The following is a 15,778-nucleotide window of genomic DNA, read 5'->3' on the forward strand; positions in this document are numbered from 1 at the left end:
TTGAAAGATTTGGTTGTGTTGTCCTTGTTTTAATTGTTTTATTATTTCTTCATCCATGACTTGAAGCAACATGCTCTTTCTCCCAAGCATACCCAACTACAGAAGAGGCAGCATCTGTATCTTCTCAACTGGCAATTGTGGCTTCCTATGAAAGGCTCAGATGCCCAAAACATATGCGGGTCTTAAAGGGACACTGATAGGGCATTTATGCCCGCCGAGGTTTTTTAATAGCTTTACGTGACATATGAGAAGCAAACTACCCAGAACAGAGTTTACGGCTCGAAATTCGTTTTTTTTTTTCTGCCCGGAAACCGCCGATCAAGAAGTGGTCTTTTTGGTTGCGCTCACAGTCTTTTCCCAGGTCACGGGCCTTTTTTTAGGTTTAGACCCAACCACCTAATTCAGTCAAAGGCGTTAGTCATTGAAGACACGCGCTCAATATTTAAAAAAAAGAAACCTAAAAAACTGCAAATACGTTCATTGACCAAAAAAAAAAAAAAAAAAAAAGTTGCACAGAGAACCGGACGCATTCTGTGCGTTCACTGCGTAATTCTCCGCATTAGCTCGTTTTCCGTATAGTTGGACTCGTGGGGACGGCAATGGCAGCGGACGGCGGGCGTGGAAACTTTACTTCAGAACTGTCGTTTGCGGTACCGGCGAATTCTGTCGTCCTTTGAAAGTGAAATTTGGGACCGATGAAAAGAATTGGTATTCATCCCGTACGACGCGCCTGACCACGAAGACGTCGCCGACCCGTCGCCCCATTCTCGTGGCTGAAGACATCACTCGCGCAAGCGTCGAGCAGGAAGTGCATACTTCGAGTTGTACATGCACGCATACAATTTTTTTACTCGGTGCAAATGTGGCCAATGCGTGGTGCTGCCCGACAACGAACCGGGAGTACTTTTGCTCAAAGAAAATCGGCAGCATACTTTCCAACCTACAGTTAGCCGGCAGCATTATTGCTAACGGAAGTGTTTCATCAGTAGCTCAATGGAAAGATGTATGCTCTGCGGCGGAACCGAACCCTGTTTATCTTTTCTCCTCAACTCACAAATCGCTTATTGGACCAAACAGTTCAAGAAGACGGAAAGGGGGGAGTCTCCTCTTTCCGTTTTTTCTGACGCTCGTTTGTGTACCCGGACACAGCCATTCTCCCCCTTGAAGATTAACCGAAAATATTCCCTGGAAAATGGGAGCAAGTGGAACAAAGGACAAACACAAATGTCCAAACACAGCTAGGTGACTGGTGCGCGATCGAAAAAATCTACCTGGTCCGGGTATCGAACCTGGGACCTCTTCATTTCCCGTGGAGCACTCTACCCGTACCAGGCGGATTGTTTCGGTCGCGCACCAGTCACCTAGCTGTGTTTGGAGATTTGTATTTGTCCTTTGTCCCTCTTGTTCCCCTTCTCCAGGGAATATTTTCGTCATTCATTTCCAGCTCGCTTGCACCTTAGAATTAAATTGCATTATAATCATAAAGATTAGCCCATCGCTGAAAATTAAGACAAAAGTTGTTTTTCCCACCCTCTTCACCTCTAAGCTGACAGTGATGTATAAGCTATGTGCTCGTTGGGCCAGCCACACTCTTGCCACGGGATGACGCTCCCTCCCGCGTACCTACGCGCAGAGAATGAGGTCAAGTGATGAAAGGGAGGCGGCTGAGTGTTCCGGCAAGCGCATAGCTTCCACCGCACTGTCAGCTTAGGGATGAAGAGTATAAGTGAGGTCCGGTGTCGGGTGTGACATGCGTTTAGGCCTGGTGAAGCGCTTTGGGTACCGCGGATGTATCATAGTGAAAAGGCAGAGAGCTTTCGAAGGGAAGGAAGTATGAAATAATCGGCTGTGTTTTCAAATTTTTGTACGGAAAGTCAGGCATTTGACTTTCTTCCTTTTTTTCTTTTAGCCCACTAAACGATATGCTAGTACAAAGCTTTTTCATTCTAAATTGATTTATCCGACCTCGAAATTCGTTTCATGGGCCTTTTAAGTATGCAAAGCATGAGCGGTGACAGTGGGCGCCGCGCTGCGCTCGGGGCTCGCCACTAGGGGCGCCACAGGTGCACCGCGCGGCTTTATCCGTATCGACCAGATTCCAGCTACCCCACGCCGCGCGGGGTAGCTGGAGCTGGACGTACGGACGCCAACACCGGTTGCTATGAGATTGCCATTCGGCTCCCGTTTTCACCGCTCACCCGACTCCTGCTTTGGTCTCCAGAACGCAGACCTACATATTCAAAAACGCAAAAAAAAAAAATGTTAAAGGAAAAAGTATTTCCCTGACATAAAAACGCTCTCTCAGATCACTTGATAAGACAAACCCAGCTGCAGAATAGGCAACAACTGTATGTTTTCAGCTCATAACAGTTGCTTCCTGTGTACCGTTTTTCTATCGAAGTCGTTTCCTATGTGTATTTATTTTGTATTTGAAGCAAACAATGATCAAGCAGGACAGATGCATTAATGGCAGCCATTTAAAGACACACATATAGTGATACAAAAGTAAATATTTTCAAGTCGAAGTTATTTAAAGTTTTAATTCCAAATCAAGGAAATGGGATTTCAACCAATTACCTCTTATTTATTTGATTTTTTTTAAATATGATTTTTCCTCCTTTGTTTGAAAAGGTCTTACCTGAGAATCAGGTCTTTCTTGGCATAAAGAAAAATTTTCTCCCCTATTAGCACCTTGTTTTAAAAGATTATCTTGTTCCTATAAAACATTCGATTATGCACATCATAGTATCACTTACTTTTGCACTCAACACTCTGCGGTCGCACACATTTGTGGGCCACATCGTCAAAAAGTGTAGATCCGGACCCGCGGATATCCGCATCCGCAGCAGCATCCGATCCGCAATTCAACAAATCTGGTAAATATTTTTCTGCCGCCGCCAGTTGGTTTCCGATATCCGGGAATGATCTGGGGGTAATCCGCGGATTTGCAGGGCTCTACAGGTTTTAGCACAAGCAAGGTTTGCACCGCGGGTGGGTGCAAAAAAATATCCTACTGCTCAGTGTTTATAAAACTCCCTTGTGATTTTAGATTTTTGAGGTCATTAATTCACTAGTTGGGACTAGCCAGGAGATGGCGCAAACTGTTGTCTGAACCAACCAATATCTGGTGCAGCGCATTGTCCAAACAAAAACAGAAGATGGTGTCGGGAGCACCACCTCGCCGTTGGTCCAAGTATGTTTTCCGTTGGTCAACAGGGCGTTCGCCGCAAATGGCACCAGCCTAGTCCGCAGCGTCAGTCGAGCTCACAGCCTTGACCACGCCGGTATCTAAAGACTGCACCAATGGTCAGTATCAACGCCAAAGACCAAATCATGAATAAAAAAACACGAATAATATGGCAAAGCCTGCATTCTGAGGGCACTGCGGGACCGAGATGGCTATATCGCTAAACCCCTCTGTATTCTTCACCCAGGTTACGCTGTGCGCCCTTGCTCAGCACGTGTCATTCGCACTGAAGAATGATGTCAGCAGCCTGGATCTACCGGCAGTGAACTTCGACTGGCCATTTGCTGGGACGCACCACGTGACATCAACGACATTCGACCTCTTGAAGACAACGCCGCCTGCTGAAGCGTATAAAAACGACCGCATCAACGATTTCTTCAGAGGGCACGGCGGGACCGAGATGGCTATATCGCTAAACCTTTCTGTATTCTTCACCCAGGTTTGTGGCAAATATGCTTATACCTGCTTCCGTAGTGACTGTAGAGGCATTGTTGTCCTGGCGTGCCCGGCGACATGCGCAAGTCTTTTTGTGGATGCGTGGAATGTCATTTTGATTCTTCTTGCTGGGGATGTTGAGCAAAATCCTGGACCTTATGCAGAGCTAAAATCAATGATGAACGCCATGCTTCTTTCCCAGAACGAACTGAAATCGAAAATTGAGAACTTAGCTGCTTCTCAGGACAAGCTTGAAACTACAGTTAACACTCGAATGAATGAAGTAATGGCAGCAATAAAAGAACATAAAGTAGAGATACAGGCATTACAGGCCGAAGCTACATCGTTCAAAAGTAATCTTCAATTGCATCAAAAACGCCTCGACGACTTGGAGGACAGAAGTAGGCGCCGTAATCTTATAATTTTTGGTGTTCCCGAACCTGATCGTGAAAACGCTGCAGTGCTAAGAAAACAGATAATTGAGGAGCTGATAGCGGAAAAACTCGGTGTGGTTGTCAACTCAGTTGAAAGAGTGCATAGAATTGGGAAAAAAAAACCGCGATAAAGCACGACCTGTAATCATGAACTTTTTTGACTATAACGAGAAGTTGAAGGTATTAAAAAATTGCCATAAACTAAAGGGAACACCAGTGTCGATAAACCACGACTGCTGTCAAGGCACTTTAGCAAAGCGCAGAAAACTGTGGTCTCGTTCTGGGGAGTTTAAAGCTCGAGGTAATAAAGTGTCTCTTCATTACGATAAGCTGCGAGTGAACGATGATTTGCATAAATTGGACGAGGAGAATGATTGTCTAAAATGTATTCGCTCTCAAGTACAACGAAGCAGAGATGACTCACTTGATAGCAAACAATTGCGCGTTGTTCTCATAAATGCCAGAAGCATTGTCAATAAAGTTCACGAGCTTGAAGAAATCTTATTTACATATGATCCACAAATCATAGCGATTACAGAGATTTGGTTATCAGCAGACATATCAGATTCCGAAGTAGTTCCCCCAACGCACAAACTGGTTAGACGTGATCGAGGCTCCCGAGGAGGGGGAGTTGCTTTAGTAGTCAGAAAGGAAATTATTTCCGTTACTATGGACGAAATAGACGACAATGAAAGTGTGTGGTGTCAAATGGATTATCTTGGGTTCTCGGCTCTTGTAGGTGTGATCTATCGGCCCCCCGCCTCGCCGGAGTTGTTTTTGGAAAAAAATTCAGTCTTACATGGAGCGAAAATACAAACCTAATCAAAAAGTCATATTAGCCGGGGATTTTAACCTACCGACAATTGATTGACACACTTTACACCCCGGTACGACGGACGTAAAGAACTGCAACTTGTTACTTGAATTGATGCTAAACTTTAATCTCATTCAGCTTGTTAAAGAGGGTACAAGAGTCACTCAAAGCACGGATAACGTACTAGACCTTATATTTGTTGGAAATTTCCCAGAGGACACTACTGTGAATGTTCGCGATGGTATTTCTGACCATAAGCTTGTTTTACTTCCCTGAAATTTTTGTCCTGTCAAAAAGAATCACACGAGTAAATGTGTCTCTAACTTTTCCGCTGCCGATGATGAAGCTGTTATAGATTCACTTGACCTTTGCTTCAGTGACTTTGAGACGGGAGGTGACGTATCGACTTTGCGGAATACCTTTAAAAACATTACTGCATCATGTCTTGATAAATTCGTACCAAAATTTCAGAAAAAGAAACAGCACAACCACTGGATAACAAGGGACATAATACATTTGAAAAGAGCTATATCTCGAAAACGCAAATCAGCTCGTAAAGGTAATAGTGTCATATCTTCCCTTTCAATAACACTGAAGTAAAAAATACGGAGCGCTCGAGATTATTTTTTTGGAACGACACTTGTAAACTTCATGAAAAACGCGCCGCAAAAGTTTTGGGGATATCTATCTGGCAACAATAGGACTGTCGACCAACTTCACATTGATGGTTGTGCGGTTACTGACCCTTACCGAATTGTCAATGAGCTTAACAGCACATTTCATAGTGTTTTTGGTCGTCGGGGCACGACCGAAAATACAATCGAACATTTTTCTCTTTCATCTAATGTAATGCAAGACATAAATTTAAACGTAAATGGGATTCGTCTTCTCCTTTTAAGACTTGATATAAAAAAGTCTTATGGCCCTGACGGTATTCCCCACGCCTTTCTGAAGCGTTATATGGACATGATTTCGCAGTATTTGTATGTTTTGTTCAATGCATCCTTGGATCAGGGATGCCTGCCTCCTGATTGGCTGTGTGGGAAGGTTGTGCCGGTGCACAAGGACGGGAGCCAACTGCTGGCTGCGAACTACAGGCCGATATCATTAATCAGCAGTTGCTGCAAACTGCTCGAGCACATAATTTGCAGCCACATAACTTCGTTTTTAGAATCCAATAACATAGTAGCCAGCTTTCAGCATGGGTTCAGAAAAAAACTATCAACCACGACTCAACTCGTATCAGTTGTACATGACTTCGCCAATGCTATCAACAAAAGGAAACAAATTGATGAGATATTTTTGGATCTGTCAAAAGCTTTTGATAGGGTACCGCACTATCTACTACTAAAAAAACTGCAGCGTGTAGGAATTTCTCCCCGCCTTGTGAACTGGATTTCTGCGTATCTGACGAACAGAACGCAGTTTGTAGAAATTAACGGTTGTCAAACGCAAAAACTTGATGTCCTGTCAGGTGTTCCCCAAGGGTCTGTCTTGGGACCCCTTTTGTTCTTGATATATGTCAATGACATAGCTGACGACCTTGACTCGGGTGTGACTGTGAAAATGCTTGCAGACGACTGTGTGATTTATACTACTGTCATTAACACCTCGGACCAATTATTGCTTAACGAAAACTTGTGTAAAATTGCTGACTGGTGTGAGAGGTGGCAGATAGTTATAAACTACTTGAAAACATGCGCTCTTACAATAACACACAAGAAATCTCCTCTCGAATATACGTACCATGTCCGCGATAAACTCATTGAATCAGTGAATGACGTAGAATACTTAGGTCTAACTATTAACACGAAACTTAGCTGGGACACCCACATAGACAATACTTGCGCCAAGGCCTACAAAGAACTGTGTTTTTTAAGAAGAAAATTGGGAGCGTGCAATTGGACTGTAAAACTTTCAGCCTACAAAGCCCTAGTTTGCCCAGTTATAGAATATGCGTCAAACGTGTGGGACCCTATATTTAAAAAAAGATATAAAAAAAGTGGAGAGGATTCAGCGACTAAGTGCACGATTTATTTTTTCTGATTTTAGGCGTCACTCCTCGGTTTCTGAAATGTTGAATAGATGTGGGCTAGAATCTCTCGAAGCCAGGCGGAAATTCGCAAGAATAAGTTTTTTTTAATAAAATTTATCATAACGAAACTGGCTTAAGTAAAGACTTGTATATTCAGCCACCTCCTCAGCGCTCAGCAAGGCTAAACCACTCCAAAAATGTTAGACAATAGGCTCCTAGAAATAATCTATTTAAGTACTCATTTTTCGTACGAACCATTGAAGACTGGAACACACTGCCGTCAGACTGCGTGAACGCTTCAACATCCAATAGTTTTGATTCCTTTCGTATAAAGATGTTGTAACCCTCTCCTGCTAGGATGGTGGAAAACCATCCGCAGTATTTCCTAAATAAAATAAAAAAAAATTCATTGAGCATTCAGTAACTTCAGCCATGAGACTAAAATTGAGTCGAAATATCTATAGTCACCATGCAAACAATATGGCTGATACTCCCGAAAATGTCATTACTGAACAACAAAGGAGTATTATCCGCTAAATGATGAATGAGCCGTCCGTTAAAACAGTCTGATGTCGTGCATGTCTAACATTCAACCAGTCGCGTTTTCGAAGAGGTTCGTTGACTTTTCTCAGTACGGGATTTATTAAAGAGCTGCGTATTCCATATTCCTCGATTGCAGATACGATGACAAGCGAAGCAGGTTTAAAATATTGGCTGTTTACAAGCTGTAAAACAGGCTTTTTAAGTTAAAGTTCGTGTTTGTCGGATGGCGACCGCAGGTGGGTGTTCTTTCATGAAATGCACCGACACCATGTCTAATGCAAACCTAGTTTATTTATGTTTTTTTGTGTGTTTTTTTTTTTTTTTTGCGTTGAGAACTGAAAGTACCAGCGGTGTACTCATAGTTTCGAACAGCGACTGCATTTATCTTGTACCTATAGGTACATATGCCTAAATAAGAAACTTAGCCTCTTCTTTATAGCTTTCTAAAATGTTATTGTATAACCGCATTTAAACAAGTTTTGCATGCAGCATGCCTATATCGTATTTACTCATGAGTGTAATGATATGCAATCTAGGGGCCGTTTTTTCATAATGTGCTCAAATAAAAGCTTGCTTTACACAAAATGTGTGATAAATTCTTAAAATGCACCATCGTTTATTTTCACATGGCGCTGTGTTAGGGAGTGTCAAATTATTTTTCCCGAGAATGAAGTATTGCTGTGCTGTTCTAACAAAATAATATTTTCCATAACACCTGGGATATATTTTTCAGAATGCCCCTCAGCGTTTATATTTTATTTTTGAGAATGAAATATTGTTGAGCTTGTAGAAGAGAATATATTGTTTGACACAACATCTGTAACATTACAGCGGCAGCTGTTAGTGGCCCCTTCCACGTTTTTTCGACGCCGTGAGTGTAAGCTAAATATTTCCCGCTAAATTTAGTGAAAAAATTGACGTCACGTGACCTAAGCTAAGATTAATTCATCCGCTAAATTTAGCGGAAAAATTGACGTCATGTCCCTTATGCACCCATTCGGTTTTCCCGAAAAATTTGAGAGAAGAATTATGCCACTTGACCTGACATCACGGGATCTACAAACAAATTCAGATTCCCCGCTAAATTTGGCAGGAAAACACATCAGGACCTTGCAGCCGCTGTCTAAACCTACCACGTCGTTTAATCGTCGCGTAATATTTTTTTTTACTTTTGTTATGTTTCTGTTTACATGCTGCTATACTAGTCAGTATTGTTTTCGAGAATAAATATTGATGAGTACATAGAAGAGAAAAATGCTTGACACAACTTCTAATATATATGTATATATATATATAAAGTAATGAAGTCGCACTTCGAAACGTTGTTTGAGTTTTAAAGCATTTAGTGAGTCGACGTTTCGGCCTGAGACAGCCCTTCTTTATAGTCTTCGGCATCCTAGGCTATATTTTCTTTATATATATTCCAGATGCTTGGTGCTTGCGTGATGTTATGCTAGTTTGTGTTTAGTTTTACTTTACAGACTGAAATAATAAATTCCATGTTTTCGAACAATTTCATATTTAAAGCAGTGGTTTTGTATAAAAAAATAAAGTAATAGAAAAAAAAATCGAGCTGTGAGATTTCTTGAAAGATTCTAACTGACAGAAATTACAATATTACCGTCAAAGAACACACCTGGTTATGAAGTCGGGCCATAAAACAAAAGATGAAACGGAGAAGGCCATAACAAGAGACATCAAACTGCATGGGTGATGATACGATGCCCAAGACAGGAATATCCTCTGATTTAATCAACAACTAAACATATCTTTGTAGAAAAAAAGTTGTGTCAACAGGTGCTCTAAATTAACTTTCGGTATTTTGCATAAATAGCCGCATGACCTTTAATAGTTTGGAGCCCAACCCCCCGAACATTTTCGGTCATTGTATGGGGCGTTTTATGGCTTCTGCTTGTAAACAAAAAAGGCTGTATCGATATCACCGCGATGCATTCAATATATTTCTGAGGCAGTACCTCTGTTTCTAGACGTAGCCCGGTGGCTCTGCGACGAAATGCGCAAGGTGTTGGAGTTGAAGAGATGGCGTAACTTATAAACAGTCACGAGCGTGGAGCAACAAGCGAAATGTGCACTTGACCGCATCAACGGGGCGAGCTTCCCTGACGGCATGAATGCCACGGCTCTTTTATGGTTGGGACCTCAGTTGCGGTGGCGAGAGGTTCCCTGTCGCCGGCGGCGTCGTGTTGGGCTTCACCGTGTCGAGGCCGGGTGGTGAGGGACTTCCAAAAGGTGTTATTGGTTGGCGGGAACACAGTCATGGGACGGACTCCTTAATTTGATGCCGGTGGTCTCCCTGATTGGCGGGCCCGCCGCCGTGGCATGCGTGGCGCTCTGTGGAGGCGCGGCTGTGGCGGGTCTTGAAGCTGCCGACAGGGCGTGGTCTCAGAGCCCTTCCCCAGTCTGAGAGGCTGACCAGAAGGTCGGCAGGAACTCGCCTCTCACCATCCGACACTGACTGCTCGTAGCTTGGCTCTGGATTTTCAGACACCATAATCTGTTTTTAGCAGCCCAATGAAGCACACCACAGGTGACCTGACCGAAGAATGCGCATTATTAAGTTGTCTGCAAGCGGTTGAGGTGACGAAGGTTCCTAGAATAGTTGTGATGAAGCTAATCTCCAAGTCCGAGACACTGTCAAATGCACTTTTAGAGGACGACCTTTATCACATTCTGATCTCTTTTAAATTAATGACAAAAAATCAGCAAAAGAAGCTGTTCTGAAATATGTGAATTTCTAAGGCTATTCTCCTTCGGATAGCGTTTATGATGAAATGCCAGAAGAAGAGACAGAGGGCTTGCACAGTTATTATTATTTGGTATAACAAATTTTTATGGGCAAGGCAATGTTCAAGTGGCCCAATACCGGCATGAGCATAAGGAATGAGTTGAGTGTGCTTTATGAGCAGAAACCTGCAATCGTCCACCAGCCACCCTTGCTCGAGGTTGTTGCGGAGCAAAGAGAAGCGCCACAAAAAGGAGTCGTACACCGACCCAGAATGCCGTGGCATGGTGCGCGTAATCTGGTAACAGGTGCCACACACCTGAGAGTGTGAGAAAACTGTCGACGCGAAGTCATCGGAATTAGCAAGTAGTAGAATATACTCCTGGTTTAGGGAGCAGTCCAAATTTGATCACTTCGATGAATCTTTTTACACATTTCTAACGGAAAATACGACAAAAAACTGCCACTAGATTAAAAAAAAATTATGTTGGCATACTTTTATATCTACCGTATTGAAAATTCCATCAAGATACGTAATTTGGGACACTGACTGCCAGTGAGCAGTCTTGGCGGAACGTGCCCTGATGGTCCATCAGATGACGTCTGACTGCCACTGCCAAGGGAATTTCATCAACAAGGGCAGCATTTATATAAGAGTAAAGCTATACGCACTCATAAATATCGCCAAATGCCTCGACAAAACAAAATGTTCGAGAAAAAAAAAAGAAAAAAAGGAGGTGCACCGCGGATTGAACCGGCGTCCACTTGCGTACAAATCGAACACCTCAACCCCTATGCTATGCCATTTCTTTTTCTTTATTACCTGACTTTGGCACACGTGAAAGGTTACAGAAGGCTATGACGTTAAAAACAAACCAAAGCCACGATGGCTAATGTACACAAGAGAACAGCAACAAGAACAGAGGAATGACATATCCAAACAAGTTCAGTCAGTTATGGATCCTTGAGGTTCGCCAGCTCCTCAAGAAGCGGCAAATAGTAAGGAGGAGGCTGCTGCATTTTAAATACCTCCTTTGGGTAACAGATTGTTTCAACAAAATACTTAACCGCAGGACGCACGTCGACGTCTGCGTGTCTCACCGCCATACGACATCGCCACAAACTATGTAAACCGACAAGCATGATTATGTCATATGGCACAAGATTATTCCCTCCCTTGACACAAAGATAGCAGATCCCATGAGGCGTTAACGGAAGGTCTTTTTTCAAAGTTCTTTGAAGGACGTCCCATAGAAACACTGCGTCCCAGCAGTTGAGGAACACATGCTCTAGTGTTTCCGGCTGTTTACACAAAAGACAGTTCACTGAATACTCTACAGGGATACATTTCCCTTCCAGCCACACTTTAACCAGCAGGGTTTCACTATGCAGCTTAAAGAAGAAAGTTTTGGTGTAAGCGGGGACCAACATTCGCTTGACACGTTTTAAAACATCCTGCCCCTTTCCCGCGCTGAACACCAAACGGTACAGCGGAATGGGAAGGAGAGAAACAATCAGGTCTTTGGTCAGCCGGTTGCGCGACACACTGGAGTGAAAAACGAAAAACAAAAAAAGAAATCATGTGAAAAACAAGCCATTAGAAACCGGTAGGCGGAAACAACCCCTTTCAAATAACTTCGCACATCGGAGCTCACGTCTACGTCTGTCGAGACAATAAACTCGGGCAGCGCACTGCGCAGCCGCACCTGAATGACCGTGCGTAAAAAGTTGTCCTTTTGGTCCCTTAGAAAAATAAACCTATTCACCAGTTGCTTGACGAAAAGATGCGACAAACCCAGACCACCATCTTTCACACGCAAAAAAAAAGGTTGGTTCGGCTCATGCACTCTCAACGCGAGCCCCAAATAAAAACCGCTAAAACACGATGCAATCGCTGAATGTTGACTCGCGAACAGTGTAACACCTGTAACCAGATCTTATACCAGATCTTCGCGACAAAAAAAATATATATATATTACAAACTGAGGCACGCGCAAAAATTGAAAAGCCCTTACTCCCCCATTCATCTGCCTTTTCGCGTAAGGCTTGAGTCTGTTCGCACCAAAATTCTGTGTTGTCACTGTACTGCTGCATCGGGACTCCAAGATAACGCGTCGGCGTGGTTGACCATGTCACACGCTCAAAAACATTTGGCTTCGAGGGCCAGTCACCGTGCCAAAAGCCCAGACACTTTTGCCAATTCACAGCACTACCCGTCTCCTCGCAGAACTTCCCTGTTAGGTCTATGGCTTTCTTTACACTTTCTTGATTCGCACAAAAAATAGCTACATCGTTGGCGTAGGCCAAAATCCGAACCTCTGTGGCTTGTAAGTTGAAGCCGCGTATTTCCCCCACTACGGATCACACTAAGGTGTGATGCAAAAAAAGTGGGCATCCCTGCCGTACGGAAGAAAAAAGGGGGATGCGCTCACTCACACTTTTATTCACCACGAGGCTGGTGGCACAGTTGTGGTAAGCCATGCGTAACCCATCACACAGTACGGACCCTAAGTTAACATGTTCTAAAATAGAAAAAAGAATTTCGTGAGACACACGGTCAAAAGCTTTCTCAAGGTCTACTTGAAGTACCGCTACCTTTTGTTGGAAAGCATCGCAACACTTTAAAATATTTCGCACAACATGCACATTGGTAACCATAGTTCTCCCCTTGATGCCACACGTCTGGTGAGGGCCGACTATAAGGTTTATCACGCCCTGTTGTCGCTCCGCCAAAACTTCCATAAAAATCTTATAGTTAACATTTGTCAAGGTAATCGGGCGGTAGGCTCCGACCCAGCGGAGCTTTACTTGATCCTCGCTCTTTGGAATTAGAACGGTGTGGGTAAACAAAAATGACGGGGGTAAAACTTGAAGTTGGTACGCTTCGGCAATCACACAATGGAAGAAAGGAGCCACTTGGTCCTTAAATGTTTTATAAAATTCGGCTCCCAAACCATCAGGCCCAGGCGATTTTCCGATCTTCAAATCATCTATCGCCTTTTCAATTTCACCTAACATAATAGGTTGTTCTAGTTTTTCCTTGACGTCATCAACCACTTTCGGCATAAGCGGTAAAAATAAATTTCGGAAATCATCACACTTGGCTGTTCGATCACTGAAGAGCTCTTTGTAATGATCAACAAAAGCTTCCTCAATATCCTGTTTATCGTTAGTCAACATTCCCCGATAAAAAATTTCGCTGATTTCATTTTTCAGAGTTATCTTTTTTCTATGCCGACAGCTCTTTTAGTGGGCATCTCCCCCTCATATAAGCGTTTCAAACGGGCCCTTACGACAGCTCCCTGATACTGCTCAGTATCTAATGCTTCCAGACGCTTCTTAAGGCTTATAATATCGTCAGTAAAAAGCCCAGGGGACACAGATTCTTCGCGTAACTCCTTCAGTAGGTCGTTTAATTCGCGCTTTACCCTCTCCTGTACATATTTCAAAACACTTGAGCGTTCTATGGCCCTCATTTTCACATTTTCTTTAAAAAGCACCTACTTTACCCGAAAAATCGTTCCCACCCGCCCTCGCCAACTCTTCTAAGGTTTGGCCAATAGAATTAACGAAGTATTCGTCCCCACCCTATTGGAAAAACGTACAAGAAACAAACCTGCTGCTTGTACAGTTCTGGTATGGCACCAGTATAATTTCTTGTTATTATATATGCAGCTAGTTTGGTTCGGCTTTCTGCATAACTGGAGATACCGGCACCGCTATGGCTCCGGGTCTGTCTATACTGGCAGCCAGTTTGCTTGCCGATATGATTCGGTATGCTGGTATGATTTTGCGGCCGATAACGTAGGCGACCGCCATCTTTCCAACAAAAACCGCTTATACCACACCACCACCGTTATATCCAAATCATACATGCAGAGAGACGACCGCCATCTTCCAACAAAACGTCCATCGTTTACCACCGGTATCGTTACATACACCATACATGTCGAAAAAGAACATAAGCCGCGTTTACATGAATGCGACTTAGTCGTATTGAATCCAGTTGCCGCATTCCATATGCGGTCATGTAAACGGCATAATGCGCAAAGCGCATCGCATTAAAGTCGCTAGACAGAGGTGGATCGAGATATCGAGTGCGCATTCATTCAGCCCATGTAAACGGAGATCGCATCGCATTTTGGAACGGGGAGGATTATCGGAAGGCGCTCGCTGCGGGAGCGAGTGAACAGCTGAGAACATGGAGGCGGCCAATCTCGTCGGCGGCGCGGAGAGCGGTCCCGCAATTTTTTTCCCGAGAACAAACGCAAGCTTTTATTGTGGTCATAACTAAGCGGAATATAGCGGAGCTGCTCGGTGTGGGCGGCCCCGTCCAAACCTTTGCGAAGTACGACTTGCGTGTCCGAAGGGGTCACAAAGACATCGGTGCAAGCACGAACGACACCGAGAGCCCCGAGCACTGTTGAGCACTGCATGGTAGCGCAGAACGAGCAGCTCCTACCTCGGTGCCGTTCCCGGCTGCGCAAGAGCCTCTCGGACTCGGGGTACGGTCGCGATCGGCGAGTTCTGGCGCGGCGAAACGCGGAGGCTTCCTCAAAGCGTGCGCACAGATGTCGCCTCTCGTTCAGAGTGAACCGGCGGCCCGGCCTGGAGTCCTAAACGCCTTGGTTTCGATGCTTCTTCCGTCTCGCAACTTCTTCTACAGCACCGAAGACAGCGGGCACTATCTTTACGGTCACTAAATACGTCGAAAGGCCTTTTGTGCGATGCACCGGAAAACGTGGTGCGGCTGGTGCCGGAACGGAACTGCGTAACTTCGAGCTTTGAGTCAGCGTGCACGGCAACAAACCGATCGTGACACCAAGCCGCGGATACCGCATCGCCGGTCGACAGCGGCAAACGGCCCGTTGCTCGTATCGTGGGCCGTGACTCGTACTCGGCCAGCTCGGCGTCTTTTCGTGGCCCCTCGCGTCGTCGCTACCAGCCGCAAACCCGGCGTCGGAGAAAAGCGAAACCGAAACGTAAAGCTTCCGCCCAGTGGCTTCCGCTGTCGCGCCTTTTCTGACTTCCCGGCTTCCACGCTTCCGGTCGTCGCGGAGAAGGCGACGTAGTGGTTTTGGCGGTTTTGGCATCGCTGGCTCGTTCTGCGTTTTGGGGGACAGATGTTTTACGGTCCGTTTCTACTGCGTCTCTGGCTCTCAACTCGACGGCGCCTCTCATAGTTCAACCAGGCGTGGTCAACCTGTGTCAGGCCGGCTCGACTCGTCCGATCGCCGGACCGCAGGCGACTTCCCAGTTCGGCCGTGAGGCCTAGGATCCGAAGACGTCTGTCTCCGTGAAGCGGTAAGCGAATCTCGTCCCGTTTTCGTTCTACTTTTAAATTACGTTAGGTGCGCTACAGTGTAAGCATGCGTGCCAAGTGTTCGTAACAATTTTGAACTAGAATAATTGTGCTTCATTGCGGTTTGTCATTTACGGAAAATATAAATCGAGCAATGAACGAGGAGCCATGCTTGAAAACGATGCATGTACGATGTTAACTTCTACCTCGGCGGCTTTAAAAAAA

This window comes from Ixodes scapularis, unplaced genomic scaffold (genome assembly GCF_016920785.2).
Source record: "Ixodes scapularis isolate PalLabHiFi unplaced genomic scaffold, ASM1692078v2 PGA_scaffold3__209_contigs__length_174095766, whole genome shotgun sequence".
NCBI classification, from domain to species: Eukaryota; Metazoa; Arthropoda; class Arachnida; order Ixodida; family Ixodidae; genus Ixodes; species Ixodes scapularis.